We start from the raw sequence: 15,693 nt of genomic DNA, 5'->3' as shown, positions 1-15,693 counted from the left end.
CTATTGCTAGTTTTGGTCATAGTATACACAGTAACAGCCATACCGTCTGTCCAATACATTGGTTAACTTCCCCTCTCTGAAAGAGAATATATCACTGTAAAGAGGGTTCACTTCCTCTCCCTAAAGTAATATACAGCACTGCAGAACATTTCCACTCTGAATTTTCTTACCACCTATCTGACAGATGCAGATGTTAACTGTTTTTCATTATGCTGTTTGTTATCCATTTTATTAAAGTGTAAAACACATGGGATAATGCAAACTGTTTATGCCATGTAAACAAAGAGGACTTGGCTCAGGAAATATTTGTGTTGTTAAAAGAAAATTATCAAATAAACCATTAGTGGTTAAAAGCTCTTTACAGAGTGCTAGCTTAGAAGTCAACAATTGAATAATGTTTCATTGTTTGTTGAATAATACAAAATATAATTGCAGTAGTTGTATTGCAATGACTATTTTTCCTCTAGCAGAAACCATTAGTGAAGGGGTGAAGATGTATGGTGTCAATAGAAACTTAACATGTGCAGCAGATATCCCATGTGGCAGCACAGGTGTCACTCATCTCTCTCCTAAGTTCCCAGATCGTGTCTAAAGAAAGTGTCCTCTGAATTGTGTGCATCTGCTGTCACATGTCTTGTGCAGCTCCTTGAAAACAGGTAACACCCTTGTTATTAGCACGTCTGTTAACCAGTCTAGAAGAGAGCATTTTACTAAATATACACCAGGAGGAGTTTATTGGGTAATGTATACTTACAAACTATGGAGTCTGGAGACACAGTTCAGTGCTGTACATATTTTGGAGCTGACATCATCTGACTTCAATGATAGTCACAATGTTCTACTCAATGTTGCAGTAGTCTTTACATATGGGAAGTCCTCCGCCCAAGCCACCCGATGTCCAGGCAGCATAGAACAGGTTTTGGCTACTGCAGGTATGTAGGATGTTGCATGTATGTGCTGGCAACAGCAGCCATAAAAAGATGTCCACACGTACAATCCTCAGAACTTTTCTACCACCATTCAGAATGCTTGACATGTAGTCTGCTGCCTGATTCCATTGGTTGCTGCCTGCTTTCAGATATGTGCCCCACTGGGGATTTATTTCTTTGCTACTGCCTTCTTTGCTTAGTTCATGTCATCCAGGAAGGGCAAGTATGTGTGTAGAAGGCAAATTCCACAAAAGGGCAGCCACAGTATTTGTCTTTTCTGTCTAGGCCTCAAATACGGCCATCATTCTTATTCCATTTGTCGGGTCTTTGTCCCAAAAACATTTGTGAAACTGACTTTTGGCTTTGAATATTTACTTAGTCAATGACTTAAAAGACTAAAGGTTAAAGATCTTATGGAGAGTACTGTGGGTCCTTTGGCTGAGCCGGTTTTGAAGAGGAAAGTCAATAAACCTAGGCCTGAATCCTCTTCGGCTGCACCTCTATCCACTGATGTAGCCCTTAAGGTTGGTGAAGACCGGGAGTTATGTTTGGAGGTTGGGTCCAGTTCATCGATGGTTCCTCATAAGAAACATTAAAGAGTCCGACCCTGGCATGTCCTCAGAGGCAGTGCAAATGTTCATTTCAGATTGACAGGTGGAAATGTGGCTCATTGTGCTTGAAGGTCCCAGGGACTTACCTCTTACTTTAGCTAGGGAACAAATTCAGGAGTTGGCTGCAGAAACCAGGCCTAAGTCAGGTCTTTCCTCTACTCATCATGCAGAAGTCATGTTTAAAAAAAAAAAACAGAAAACCAAACATTCTCAGGCCCTTTCCTTTCCGTAGTCTGACTGGGGGATACATTTTCTCGGGGGCTGATTAATGCTTTGATGGCTGTGAAGTATTCCACTGCTGTTTCTGTTCCTTCTTTCACATCTTGTCCTGTTAAAAGGATTAGGGAAGAAGAATTACCTGATGATGATGATGATGATGATTCTTCCTCTGAGGATTCCTTGGCATACTCTACACAAATTACTTCCTGTTTAGAATACACTTCTCCATTGGAAGAGTCCAATGGGACAGATTCCCTAGTAGAAGAGATTTCTTTTGGGGAGACCATTAAAATGAGAGAATTTTTCAAATGGGACTACTCACAGATCTCAGAAGAGCAGAAAAGGTATTATGACCTTTTACTAATGGAAACTCCTCTTCCTCCTGCTGTGCCTCCTGTTTTGCCAGCATTTTTGGATGCTTTTTTCATCTACTTCTAAGACCCCCTGATTCAGAGGATCCTGCTCCTAAAGGCCAGACAAGTTCTACAAGGTGCCTGATGACTGCAAATTCCTGTATAAGTGTCCTTCAGCTGATCCAGCTGTAGTATCCATTGATTCAGGCAGGTCACCTTCTTCAAAGCTTCTTCTTTCAGATGATGAGAGTAAAATTCTGGAAAGACTTGCTAAGAAAGTTTATACTACTACCATTTGGCTGTCAGAGCTATGAGTTATCAAACACACATGTCCAGGTATTCATTGGCCCTACTTTCACAGGCCTGCCAAGCTATTTCACAGCTTCCAGACTCTGACCTTAAAAATCAGGTTTTGTCTATTAGCAGCTTCTTCACAAGTGGCTAGACCCTCGATTAAATTCAGTTATGATGCAGTAGAAGCATCATCTACAGCAGCTACTTCTGGCTCTGTCCATGGAAGGTATTCTTGCTTGTAGCTTCAAACTTTGCCAGATGATATAGAAGCAAAATTGATGGATGCACCTCTAGATAACTCTGCTATGTTTGGTTCTGCAAATGTAGATTTAAGTAAGTCCTTACAAGGGAAGGGAAAGGAACGTCAAGATTTGAAGCACCTTTTTGTGTCCCCTTTTCCAATATTCCACAGAAATTTTACCGCTAAGACTTCCTTTGTTAGGAGACAGACACGCCCATCTTTTTCCAGATCTAAAAAGACTGCAATAAAACATCCACAGTCTAAGACTACTGGTTCTGGCTCTTCATCCTAGTAGCCCTTCCCAGCCAGGCCAAGTAGTCAGTGACTACCAACCTCTTCCAAGTCTTACTACTATATCTCTTCGTCTATCACTTTTTTTTTTCCAGCTTGGGCAAGTATAACTCAGGATTCTTGGGTTCTTTCTGTTACTAACAAGAATATTTCATGACTTAGAAAAATCTGCTGCTTTCATGGGTTTTTCACAACCACCCCTAAAAACCAGTTGACCTTGGGTTTCCATAGGTCCTAAGGAATTACTTTCTCAAGGCACAATACATGTGCCAATGGGCCAGAAAGGCAGGGGAGTTTACTCAAGAATGTTTCTCATTCCCAGAAAGGATGGTCCTTGGAGAGCAATTCTGGACCTATCCCAGTTAAACACTTTCTTAAAAGTGCCAACTTTATGCATGCTGTCTTTACTGATTTTTCCTTTGATCCTCTAGAAATCAAGGATGCATTCTTTCACATACCTATCCATCCTCTTTTCAGGAAATTTTTATGTTTCTCTGTGGCTTCTTTGCACTTTCAATTCTTTGCCTTGCGGATGATCTTCTTTTTCTGGCTCCTCAATTAGGACAGTTGATTCAAAGTCTCCAGTTTGCCATTTCTATCCTGCAAAGTCTGGAATTCACTATAAATTTCAAAAAAAATCTTTTCTTTCCCTGTCACAAGATCACATCTTTCTAGGGTGGAGGTTCAGAACAGACCTCATGATGGCTTTTCTTCCACCAGAAAAAAAAATCTGTCCTTCACTCCCTTTTTCAAAAGCCTTCTGCCTCTTCCCTCCAATATAGCAAGAAGTTCTGAGACTCTAGAATTTATGGCATCCACAATACCTATGCTGCCCCTTGCAAACGTCCACATGGTACATAACATCAGTTTGGATGCAGCTTGCTCACCCTCTGGAGTTTGTAATCCCTCTTCTCCCATGCCTAAAATCTGAGTTCCTTTAGTGGATTCAACAATTTTCTCTGAATCCTGGACTTTCTATTCATCTGCCGCAGCTAGGCAGCTCAAGAATTTTTCACAGGTGCTTCAAACAAAGGCTGGAGGCAGCTTTTGCATCAAAGAAGGTGCAGGGTCTCTGGTCTCTCTCAAAAAGAAAAGAGCTTGCCATCATCAAGGAAATGAGTGCTCTTATTCTAGCTCTACAGGATTTTCATCTTCTCTTTCAATCCAGGTCCTCTTGAGAGTGTTTACAGACAATACTGCAGTCCTTTGGTATGTCAACAAGCAGGGGGGGGGGCAAAGTCTTGCCTTGTTTGCAGGTTAGCTCTCATGGCATGGGATTTGGCATTTCAGCACAATATGATTCTTCAAGCAGTTTACATCCCATTCACCCAAAACGTTGTGGCAGACACACTAAGCAGATCCATGACTCAATCCCATGAATGTATGCTTCACAGGGATGTGTTTCTGGACTTATTCCATTGGTGGGGTACTCCTTTACTGGATCTTTTTGCCGCCCCCCTGTACAAACAGCTTCTTCTATTTTGTGCCTGAGTCCCACATCATCTGGCTTGGAAGGTGGATTTCCTTTCTTTATCAAGGAAGGGGATGTTTCTGTATGCATCCCCCCTTTCTTCTCATTCAAAAAGTCCTGCTCAAAATTCAGTAGGACAAACCAAAAATCTTGCTGGTGACTCTCTCTTGGCCAAGACAGCATTGGTTCTCTCTTGTTCTGCATTTAGCCAAGGGCAGTCATTACCTCACAGAGTGGACTTTCTCACATAGGACCAGGGATCTCTTTCATCCACATCTGTTAACCTTACAACTGACTTTGTGGGTGATTAAACTTTTGATTCCTTTCAGACACTTTTTTCAGAGGATGTGCTTAAGGTTCTGCAGGAAGCCAGGAAACCCAATATTAGGAAGTCTTACTTATCCAAATGGAGGAAATTTTCAATTTGGTGTCTTTCTTGAAATCTGGATCCATTTTAAGTAGACGTTCCAGTAGTTCTTTCTTACTTGTTTGAGTTATTTAACAGTGGCTTGACTTATTTTTCAAGTGAAGGTTCACTTGTCAGCAATTTCTGCCTGTCTGGCTTATTTTTCAGTGAAGGTTCACGTGTCAGCCATTTCTGCCTGTCTACCATTATCTCCACCTTTGGCTTCCAGATTGGATGTGAAACTGTTTCTTAAAGGCGTACTTCATATTAAGCCTCCCAGGAAACCAGTTTCACCTCCTTGAGATTTGAATTCTGTCTTAGAGAAGCTTTACTGTAGCTCCTTTTGAACATATAGTCTCAGCTTCCTTAAAGTTTTGTACCTGAAAACATTTCTTTTGCTAGCTTTAACCTCTGCTAGGGTGGTTTCTGAGATTTGTGCTTTGACGGCTTCTCTACCTTTTCTTGTTTTACAAAAGGACAGGGTATCTTTACATACTAATACCTCCTTTAAGCCCAAGGTGGTGAATGAGTTGTCTGTTAATCTATTCAGTTGTCCACTTTCTTCCCTTCTCAGTCTTCCAGGATGTGCATAGACAGCTCAGGTTTTATTTGAATAATACTAAGGCTATCAGGAAGTCTGATCAGCTTTTTGTTTCTTTTCACCCTGGGGCTCTGAGTTTGCCTGTCTCTAAAATGGTAGTTTCTTCTTGGATTTCTAAGGCAATTTTGTTTTGTCATGATTTTCATGGTAAGACACTTGTTGTTAAGGCTCACTCCACTATGTATGTGGCTTCCTCAGGTGCATTCTTTAAAGGCTTGGATACTAACACCATTTTTGAGGCTGCTACTTGGTCTTCTGTTCATACTTTCACAAAACATTACAAGTTGGATAGTGTTTCCAGATCTAGGGTAGGGTTTGCTAGAGCCTTACTCCATAGCTTTGTAGAATGCTTCTCTATGCCTTTCTCCTTCCTGGGGTCTTACTAAGCTTTGGTATTCTCCCATATGTAAAGAATGCTGCAACATTGAATAGAAGGACATAGAATACTTGTGGAAAATCTTACCATAACCATAGGTGCCCTTCTCTTCTATGTTGCAGTAGTCTGTCCCTCCCTCCTTCCCCCCTATACAAGCATGCAAAATCTGAAGGCAATGCTACTCAATGCTAGAAGTCTAAACCTCAAAATGCACTTTCTCAAGGCACTCCTAAAAATGGAGAACATCAAAATCTGTGCAGTAACTGAGACCTGGTTCAAGGCTCCAGAGAGTCCCCCTGCAATATCAGGCTACAACTCATACCACACTTTTCGACCACCAAACCGGGACTGAAACACTAAAGATGGAGGAGTGTTCATATTCACTAAGGATACTCACACCACCAGGCTAGTTGCCCAACACAATACATCTGAAATTCTCCAGGTGCAACTAACACTAGGTAAGACTGCAATCCAAACTGTAGCTTGCTACACATCCCCCACCATGCTCCAAGATTCTCACTACACCTTTCTAAGCATTCTGTAAAATATTAAAATACAGCCAACACCCTAATACTGGGTGATATCAACCACCCTGCCATTAAGTGGGAAAACTGCTCATGTATCAACACCTTTGCCCAACGGTTCTTGGAATTCCCTGGATCAACTAATCCATAATCCCACCAGGGGCTCCAATATCCTAGACCTGGTCATTACCAACATGGGAAATCGATGCTCCACACCTATGGTCACCCCCTTGTTGGTTAGGTCTGATCATAAGTTAATCACCTTAACATCTACATCCCTCCCCCAGCCCCAGTAAGGAAACGTCCATAAAATCTTCTCCAAAGCCAACTTCATGCTAATCAAGTCAGAAGTGACAAACATCATGACACCCATGCAGATGGGAACTGAAAGTTCGGCTGCTGAATCATACACTAAGGTACTGTACAAGCACATCCACTTGTGCATGAATCATGCCATCCCATATAGAACCAAGAAGCCCTCCTCCAAAAAAAGGAAGCCAATCTGGTGGTCCCCTGCTATAAACAAGCTTTGCAACAAAAGGAAGAAACTATTGCAGAAAAGAGGAAAATCCCAGGATGCAACAAAACTCCCTTACCAGCCTCAGTAAGAAGCTGAGATACCTCATGAAATCCTTCAAAGCTAGTTACGAAAATAAAATTGCCAAAGATTCCAAAGACAAGGCATTCTATAGCATTGTCAAGAATCTAAATGGCAATGCTCAGATCTGCTGTGAGCTACAACAGAATGGCATTAAATATACTGATCCCAAGGATATTGCCAATATCCTGGCAGATCGATTCAGTGCCAACGTCACCCCCCACTCACCCCCTAAAGGGCCTATCTCAATACCTAAAGATTGCCAAATTTCGGTAATAATGGCCACACAGGTAAAAACTACACTCTCCAAAGCTAAGAATACAGCATCCATGGGACCAGCTGACATCCCAGGCTGTGTACTACATGAACTACAAAATGAACTGGCACCTCATCTAAGTGTCACGTTTAATCATAGCCTCACCTCAGGCTTCGTGCCCACTGAGTGGTGCACTGCTACAGTTATCTCACTCCACATGGGGGGATACACCTTGGATCCTGGGAACTACTGCCCCCATCAGTCTGATGAGCCTGATCTTCAAGGCCATGGAACTTATTATCATGGTAATTATAAACAGACATTGGCAACCTTCAAACACTGGACCCCACCCAGTTTGGGTTCGTGAAGGGCCAATCTTGTCTCCTGAACCTGATTGACTACTTCGAATCCATCTCCAGAGCTGTGGACGAGGGTAAGGTGGTCCACACAGCCTATCTGGACCTCACCAAGGCCTTCAACAGCATCCCCCACTCTGGAATCCTAGATAAACTTACTAAAATGAGTATTAATCCCTACGCCACTCAATGGGTTGCCAACTGGCTTACTGACAGAACCCACACAGTAAAAGTAACCAACTCCAAATCCATCTCCAGACAAGTGGAGTACCTCTGGGTTCTGTCCTTGGACCACTCTTATTTGGCATCTACTTCTCTGAAGTACAGGCCAACATTAAGGGACTCTGGCTAACAAAGTTCACAGATGACTGCAAACTGGGAGCTATTATTGAATCCCCAAATGATGTGGATATTCTACAAAAGGGCCTTACAGAAACAGATGCTTGGTGCCAAAGCCATGGGCTCAAGCTCAGTGCCAAGAAATGTATAGTTATTCTCTTTGGGAAAAAAACATGTACCCATGAATTACCACTTAGATGGCAGTACACTAAACACCGAAAGTGTGATAAGAGACTTAGGGACACAGGTGGACAGTGGTCTCACCTTCGATAACCTCATCACCACAACAGTCAGGAAAATCCTTCTATGTGGCACATGTCATCACTAAGGGCTTTTCATCCGGAAAAAAAGGAGGTCATTGTCCCACTGTACTTATCCCTCAGACCCATTATAGAATACAATTTATGTACCTCTCAAGACATCTGCAACAACTGGAAAGGCTCAGAAATACCTCACTAAAAGAATCGCAGGCCTAAAGCAGATGCCCTATGCTGACAGTCTAAAAAAACTTCAGCTATACTCTGTTGCATATAGTCTACTCAGAGGCGATCTCTGCTTAACATGCAAGGCCATGTCAAACCCTGAACTGTTGGAAATGCTCAATCCCTTAGAGCCATATGCTCCAGGGATCTAAACCTTGTCATCACAATGAACAAAACATGCTGGAGGGATAGGTTCCTGACCTAGAGACTCCCCAGACTCTGGAATAGACTGCCCACACCTGTCAAGCAGAGTGCCTTTTTGGCCCTCTTCAAAAGGAGTCTTGATGATTGGATGGGAGATAGGAAATTCACCCTGAGAATCATGTCAGTTGCCCTGCTAGACAGGGGTCCAGGGAAGTAAATATTGTGGGAAGAAATAGCCAGGGAATTGTTATGGCTAGGCTTGTATAGGCCCCAGGGCTAATAGCCTAGTACCAACCTATGAACCTATACCTTGCCTTTTTCTTGGATGATACATTTTGTCTTTTGCTCTGGTGTTCCTGCTTGGGCATTTCAGTCCCAAGGATTGTACATGTAGATGTCCTTTTATGTCCGACATTGCCAACACATACGTGCGACATCCCATGTACCTGCAGTAGCTAAAAGCTGTTGTATGCTGACTGGACATTGGGTCGCTTTGGTGGAGGACTTCCCATATGTAAAGAATACTGCAACATAGAAGAGAAGGACATCTATAGTTATGATGAGATTTATTGCAAGTATGTTGAGTACCACTATTATATTACCTCATAAAGGAATACATGAGTTTAATTATAGACTCTGCCAAATAAAATTTTCATGTCTAGTACCAGCACCAGTTTAACCAAAATGGGCATGTATGTTCATAAAACTCTTCCTATATAACTGTGTACGTACATTTGTACAATTGGGCGTCTGCATTTTGTGCTCTGTGCATTTGTTTCAACAAAATGTAGCGTGACAAGGTATGAGCTGCCCTGTATGCTTTGCTATGTGCTCAGTCTTGAGCCCTGCTTAGTGCAAGTCTACTGTTCATCTAAACACCCTTCTTGCACAACTTTGTCTAACTATTCTTTGCACAGTATCTGTCTGTTGTGTTGCAGAATCCAGTGGATTTAATTCAGTTTGTCAGCATTCTTGGCTGAGGCAGTTCTAAAAGGTGAAAATTGAAATGGTTTATAAATCAGATAAGGTGGAAGCAGTATCTCTGATGCATTACTGTTTGATGCTTCTTCATGCATAATTTTATGGTTAATTCCACACACCTGCTTATTTTGCTTCCTAATGAACAAATTAGATAGACTGAGGGAGCCATAAAAGATCTAACATTTCTGCTCTTTTGCATGAGTAATGTCTTATTGTTTAATCCTGTAGCCACTGCAATGGAGGAAACTTTGGAGTAAACTACTTAACATTTTACCTCACGTGTTTTTATGCTCAGTGGTATGTCCTTTCAGAGAGATCTGTGCTCTTCACCCTCATATTTTTTTTTTGCATAAATCAAGGGGGCGTTATGAAAATGTTTTTTTCTACAGCTATGTTGCTAGTATCCAAAGCCTGTAAGACCCAGTGATGTTAGATGCACCTTCCACTGAAGTAGATTTATTTGGATTGAGATTCTGTAACAGCAGTAGTATGTCCTCCAAATCCTTCTCTCATTTATTACTGTTGGCTTGTACTTCAGACTGAGGGTTCTTCTCCTGTCTGCAGGAAATTCTCACCTCCTCGTATCACTTCCTTTATTTTCATGATCTCTCATTTTGCTCCATCACTTACATTGCCTGTTTCCTCCATCCCTTGTTAAATACCGTTTTTTTTTTTTTTTTTTTAATATACCACATAGTTTTTCCTACCCATTAAAGCCAGTTTCTCCTCCCTATTGTCTACTAAACTTCATTTTTCTTTCATTGTAATACAGTAACACACACTAATTTATTTTTTTATGGAAATAGTCCCCATTGATCAAGTATAATTGGGTATGTTCCAAAAAGCAATTAAGCAAACTTTTGTAAATGTAGTATTTTAAACTTCCTTGTACTCTTCCTCTGATGGCATTTGTACTATATTCCATGTCATTGTCACTAATAGACATTTAATTTCAAGAATTTCCTAAATCTATTACTAGACACACTCAGTTTCACAGTCCACTGTGGCTAAGTGTGAGGAAGAGTAAGTAATACAAATCTGCCTAATAGTTACACATTTTCATGTGAAGAGGTCTTGTGGATGGAAGTAATTTCTTTTTTCATGCCTAATAAACCTGGCAAGGTAGGTGTCTTAAAATGTTGCCAATGTCATTTTAATAAGTCTTCTGAAAACACATACCTCATTATGTGGTTCATTACATTCATATCAGGAATGTTTGAACTGGCTACTTAAAGACACTTGGAAAGGGCTCCAACTTTCTCCTTTTTCAGTATATGAAATAGGTTTGTATACAAAGCTATTTGATTTTTCTTATTTATTGACATTTGACAGCCGTGAAAGTCCAACTGGGCATGTACCCATTTTCAGCGTAGGCACAGGGAGAAAAGCTCCAAAGTGTTAGAAATTTTTTTCTATCTTCAAAATAATGCAAAAAAACAGCTGCACTTTAAATAATTATACTTTGTAGAAATTGACGGTATTGGTTAAAAATATATATACAACTTTATATAACAATGATTTAATATTTAGAGAAATTTTTGCTACTTTAGAGAAATTAAATATAAGTTAGTATATTACAAACATGAATTGCAATGTGAAGTGAGAGAAAAAAACAGGGTTATATCATATTTAGATAGTTAGGGGATATAAACTGATTGAAGTCATGGACTGAGTGAAGAAGGTGGTATAAATAGGACGTGTGTGAAGAAGGAGGCCTAAGTTATGAATAGGTACTTGTTTATGTTTAGAGATGTAGTTTAACTTGGAGATGAACAAGAACAGAGCCAGTTTTTGGCTAGGAAGTCCGACCTGATGGATATACGTGGAAACATGATATGAGTACATACCATGCCCAGCAGATTTGATAGGTTTGTGGATAGAGAAGATGTTCTTCGTGTTTCACTGTTGCAGTCTTCACATTTGGGTTATCCCTGCAAGGGTAGCCTTCGGATAACTGTAATTCTAAATTAGTAGTTTATTTACCCCAATGCCAACAATGCCCGGCTTTTTATGTCAGGAAGACCGATAGGAAATTAAGGGCGGCTATATGAACATATATACAGCATCAATAAGACTAGAACAGAAAATGCTCTTACTAAGCACATAGTAGAATTTGAGAACCACAGTTTTAAATTTAGAGGTACTGACCAAGTTGAACCTGGTGACAGAGGAGTCCTTTTTCTTTGTTGTTGGAGAAATTAGAGCCGATATTTCAAATCAAACTGAATGCCTTTACATATCCAGGCTTGAATGAAGCTTGCTCTATCACCTGTTTATTAAAACTTAAAAGCTTGCTAAGATAAATAGATCAAACTTTAGTTTTAAGGAACATTTTAACAAAGAATGTATGTTATTTTATGTGTGATCACTATTCTTGTGTAAATGTGTGCACACTTTGTTTTAAACTAGCACATTTTTAAACTAGTGCACTTATTTATAGGATTCTTTAGGAACAAGCAAATGCAAGAAAGATTCAGAATACACAGGGTTAAGTAACAAGCATTTAAATGCAATTAAGAAACTGAGCTTGATTATAGGTCAAAAACTCGTTACATGACAAGTTTGAATTGCTATAAAATAAGCTTTTTACTTTAAATCTGTTTATTCTGATGAAGTTCTGTATGGTACTTGAACGAAAAGCGCTTCACTAAATTTGTGGACACTATTCTTCAGTGGAGCCTTACAGTTCTGTGTTTCACGGGATGTTTGAGTGGATACTTTGTGCATTGTATCTGTTCAGGGACATCTGCTTTCTTAATGGAGAGAAAAGAAGACATACTTGCTGTAATTATATTTCTAGGACAAAAATATTGCCCAGGCATGGGAGCTAATTGAAATACATAAACATCTTAAGAAGCAGTTACCATGGTCGGTAGTCAGATATCCTATTTTTCCCCACATTGCCTTAACAAAAAGTTTCCTCTGCATTGGGAAAAGTATATACTTCAAGGAAAAAACAAATGTATCAAGAAGCCTAATTCCACACCCCATCTCACTCACACCTCTTGTTTCTTAGTATATGAAAGAAAAACAATATTTACCTGTTTGCAAATACATATCTATGAGTTTGAGTTAAGATATCTTGATTGAGGAAATGCCACTTTCACTTTTGCAGGCGAAGAGTTCAGTGTAAATCTCATTTTGAAAAATTATAGTAGAAAATGTAGGTCACTTTTGGATTTATAAGTTATTAAAGGAGGCACTGTGATTAGCGTTGCTGCCTCACAGCTGTTTAAATTCTCTAGTTAGGTGCCTTTCTGGGTGCCTTCTTTTTAGAGTATGCATGTCTTCCCTTGATCGTGTGGGATTTTACCAAGCATTCCAAATTCCTCTGTCATTCAGGTCTACATTTTCTGATTTATGAATCCAGCAAGTTATCTCTGTATGCATTTGGTGCATAGGGTGTGTCTATGTATGTATATATGCATGCATGTATGTAACATTCACATACACACTGACATCCGAGTAGATGTCTTTGTTCTCTATTCACCAGAACTGGCTGGACAGACTGTGGACTCCTCTCAGTTAGATAAAGCAGGTATCGGATAATGAATTAATGGTACAGATATAGTGTGGCAGCCGTTGACATAGTGGTAGAAGTATAGCAGTACTAGCTAAACCTACACACACACACACACACACACACTTTTTTTTTTGTTAGTAAGACCTGTAGAAACAAATATTTGCCTATATGACTGTCTTTTACTCCCAACATTTATTTGCCTATGTCTTTTACTCCCCAAATTTTTATTTCTCACAGCCCATTGCCTTTGTACTTTTGACAATATGTACAAACCCTTAATTTGTCATAAAAGCGATTTAATAGTGTTGTCTGAATAATGTGCACAATAAGATTATAGATTTAAAAGTGTTTATCTCCTTCATGTGAAGCAGCCTGATTGATCTTCATGTCTGTTCATTATTTATTGGTGTTTTTAAAACAGATTTCACTTGCTAATTGCTAATATGTATGGAGTTGCTACTTTACTAAGGGTTAATATGTGTGCTGTAGAGTTAACACAAATGTAAATCTACAGCTAATCATGCGTTTTTTTTTCAGGTATGAATTCACAATGAGACATTGACAAATCTCTGCAGTGCAACTAGTGTCTGGTGTTTACATGGAAAATAGCGATTAACAGAAGAAAACCTTTAGGAAGCTCAGACAAGTCAGAGAAGAAAACAGGCAAGTAAGGAGTGATTCAGTAACAGCCTTATTTAAGTAACAAGAAATGTCAGCTGCTGCATGTTTTTTTTTTTTTTAAACCATACAGAAGCTATGGTCTTACCGTTGCTCTTTCATTACTGACCCCTGGTGTTCATGATTACCTAGGTTTTAACCTAGGAGGGTGTCCAGTTATATAAATGTCTCTCATTCAGCCACAACACAGAGCAGATTAACTGAGGAGGGTTGTGGCCCAGTTTAAATATTCTTTTATGCCAAGTAACCTAATCATAGAGGTATGGGAAACAATAGGTACCAATTTACTGGACAGAATTTAGAGTATGCCTTACAAATTACACCATTAAACGGAATCCAGTATGTAACATTACTGCAGACAACTGAAAATAAAGTATTCAATGCTCATTTCACTGTCGGGTGCAACAGAATGCCATTGTGTCTCAGTTGCCAGAGCTAACTGGCTGCCTTTAAGGGATGGTAGTATTAGATAAACTCACTGTGTTTCAGACTGCAAATGTGCTTGATAAGAAAGAACTCAGCTGCTTCACAACAGCATATAAAATCACTATGAATTAATTACAGACAGGACCAGACCTAGATCCAGCAGTAGGCAACCTAGGCAGTCACCTAGCACTCTGCTGGCTGGGAGGGGGCCACCATAATATTTACTTGTTAAAAAAAAAAAAAAAAAAAAAAAAAAAAAATACATGTCTCCTTTAATGGTTTGAAGGATGCCCTGTGCTTTTGTGTCCATTGATGCACACATCCGCTGCCATCCTTTAAACACGCAACACATTCCTGTTCTCCTTTTCTGCGCACAGATTTAATGAATACCTGATGTTTGTTTATTTTATTTAACATTTGTTTACTGGGAAGGTCTGACTTGGATTGAGCCAATTTTCAGTGGAGGCCTGGGGAGAAATGCTCCAGACGCATGTCTTTGAAATGTGGGAGGAAACCAGAGCACCCACACGAATATAAGGAGGACATGCAGACTCCGCACAGAAGGCACTCCAGCTGAGAATCAAATCACAGAACCTCTTGCTCTGAGGTGACAATGCTACCGCTACACCACCGAGCCATCCGTATTCCTGCTTTTTTTCCATATCCACACATGGTTGATTTTCTGTCTGAGAAATACTTGATAAGGGGCCTGTCCAGTGATTAAAGCAAAGTGTGTGCGAGTGTGGTTTGTGTGCACGTGTGTGCCTTAGTTAGAGATGGCAGATAAGTTGATTTCCTCAGCTTCAAACCCTGTACCTTAATTGCAGGAAACAAGAGTCTAAATCTTCTACATCAATTAGAATTGTGAACTTCAGTGCATTTTTATGGATTTGAGAGCTTCACTGCTTTCTCAAGAATTTGTGAGCTTCAAGGGGGGAGAAATTTACTGCTGCTTATGCTAATTCTGTTTTCAGTGTGCAGCTGTTTTGTTTAGCAAATGGTCACCACTTTTTGGCCTGTAGCATTTGAAAGCAGTGTTAGCAGCACAACAGGTTCCATACTTGCTTTTGATACAAAAGGGTGTAGGTTCTAGAATGTAGATGGATTGCCGATACAGTTATACTTTAAGGGGTGGGGGTGCTGTAGTCTTGAGAGTGTTCTTTGGATGAGATACCTAGTAACTATGAACCTGTTGTCAGTTTGCCTTCCATTCCCTATTGAGTTATTACCAGCTTCCTGTTTTTTTTATAACGTAAAGTAGGCAGTTTATTCTTCAAGGGCAACAGGCACTGAAGTTGCTGATGAAATACTAAGTATAATGTTTGCTAGCAGCAATCTCTTAATTAGTTACAGATCTTGGATGGCACAGTAGTGCAGCAGTAGCATTGTTGCCTCACAGCAAGAGGTTTTCTGGTTTGATTCCCTGCTGGGGTGCCTTCTGTGTGGACTCCGCATGTCCTCCCTGTGTTTGTGTTGGTTTCCTCCAGGTGCTCCGGTTTCCTTCCACATAACAAAGACGTGCATCTGGAGCATTTCTCCCTGGGCCTCTGCTGAAAATTGGCTTGTTCCAAGTCAGACTTTCGTAAATTTTAAA

The 15,693-nt window shown here is 40.1% G+C and overlaps 1 protein-coding gene across 2 annotated transcripts in view; it reads left to right on the top strand.

Annotated features, from left to right (window-relative positions):
• The first annotated feature begins 491 nt into the window (after positions 1–491).
• Positions 492–15,693, top strand: part of LOC122796388 (C1GALT1-specific chaperone 1-like) — a 553,523-nt gene continuing 538,321 nt past the window's right edge. The window contains exons 1-2 of one of the 2 annotated variants that reach the window (XM_044064830.1): positions 492–656; positions 13,533–13,662. The gene's annotated coding sequence lies outside the window, so the exon portion shown is untranslated. The remainder of the gene's footprint in view (positions 657–13,532; positions 13,663–15,693) is intronic. The other variant, XM_044064829.1, reaches the window with a different exon arrangement.

This window comes from Protopterus annectens, chromosome 3.part0 (assembly GCF_019279795.1).
Source record: "Protopterus annectens isolate FY-2018-M chromosome 3.part0, PAN1.0, whole genome shotgun sequence".
Lineage (NCBI taxonomy): Eukaryota > Metazoa > Chordata > Ceratodontiformes > Protopteridae > Protopterus > Protopterus annectens.
Note: the sequence above shows the minus strand (reverse complement) of the source record. Positions and strands in the feature narration are given on the sequence as shown.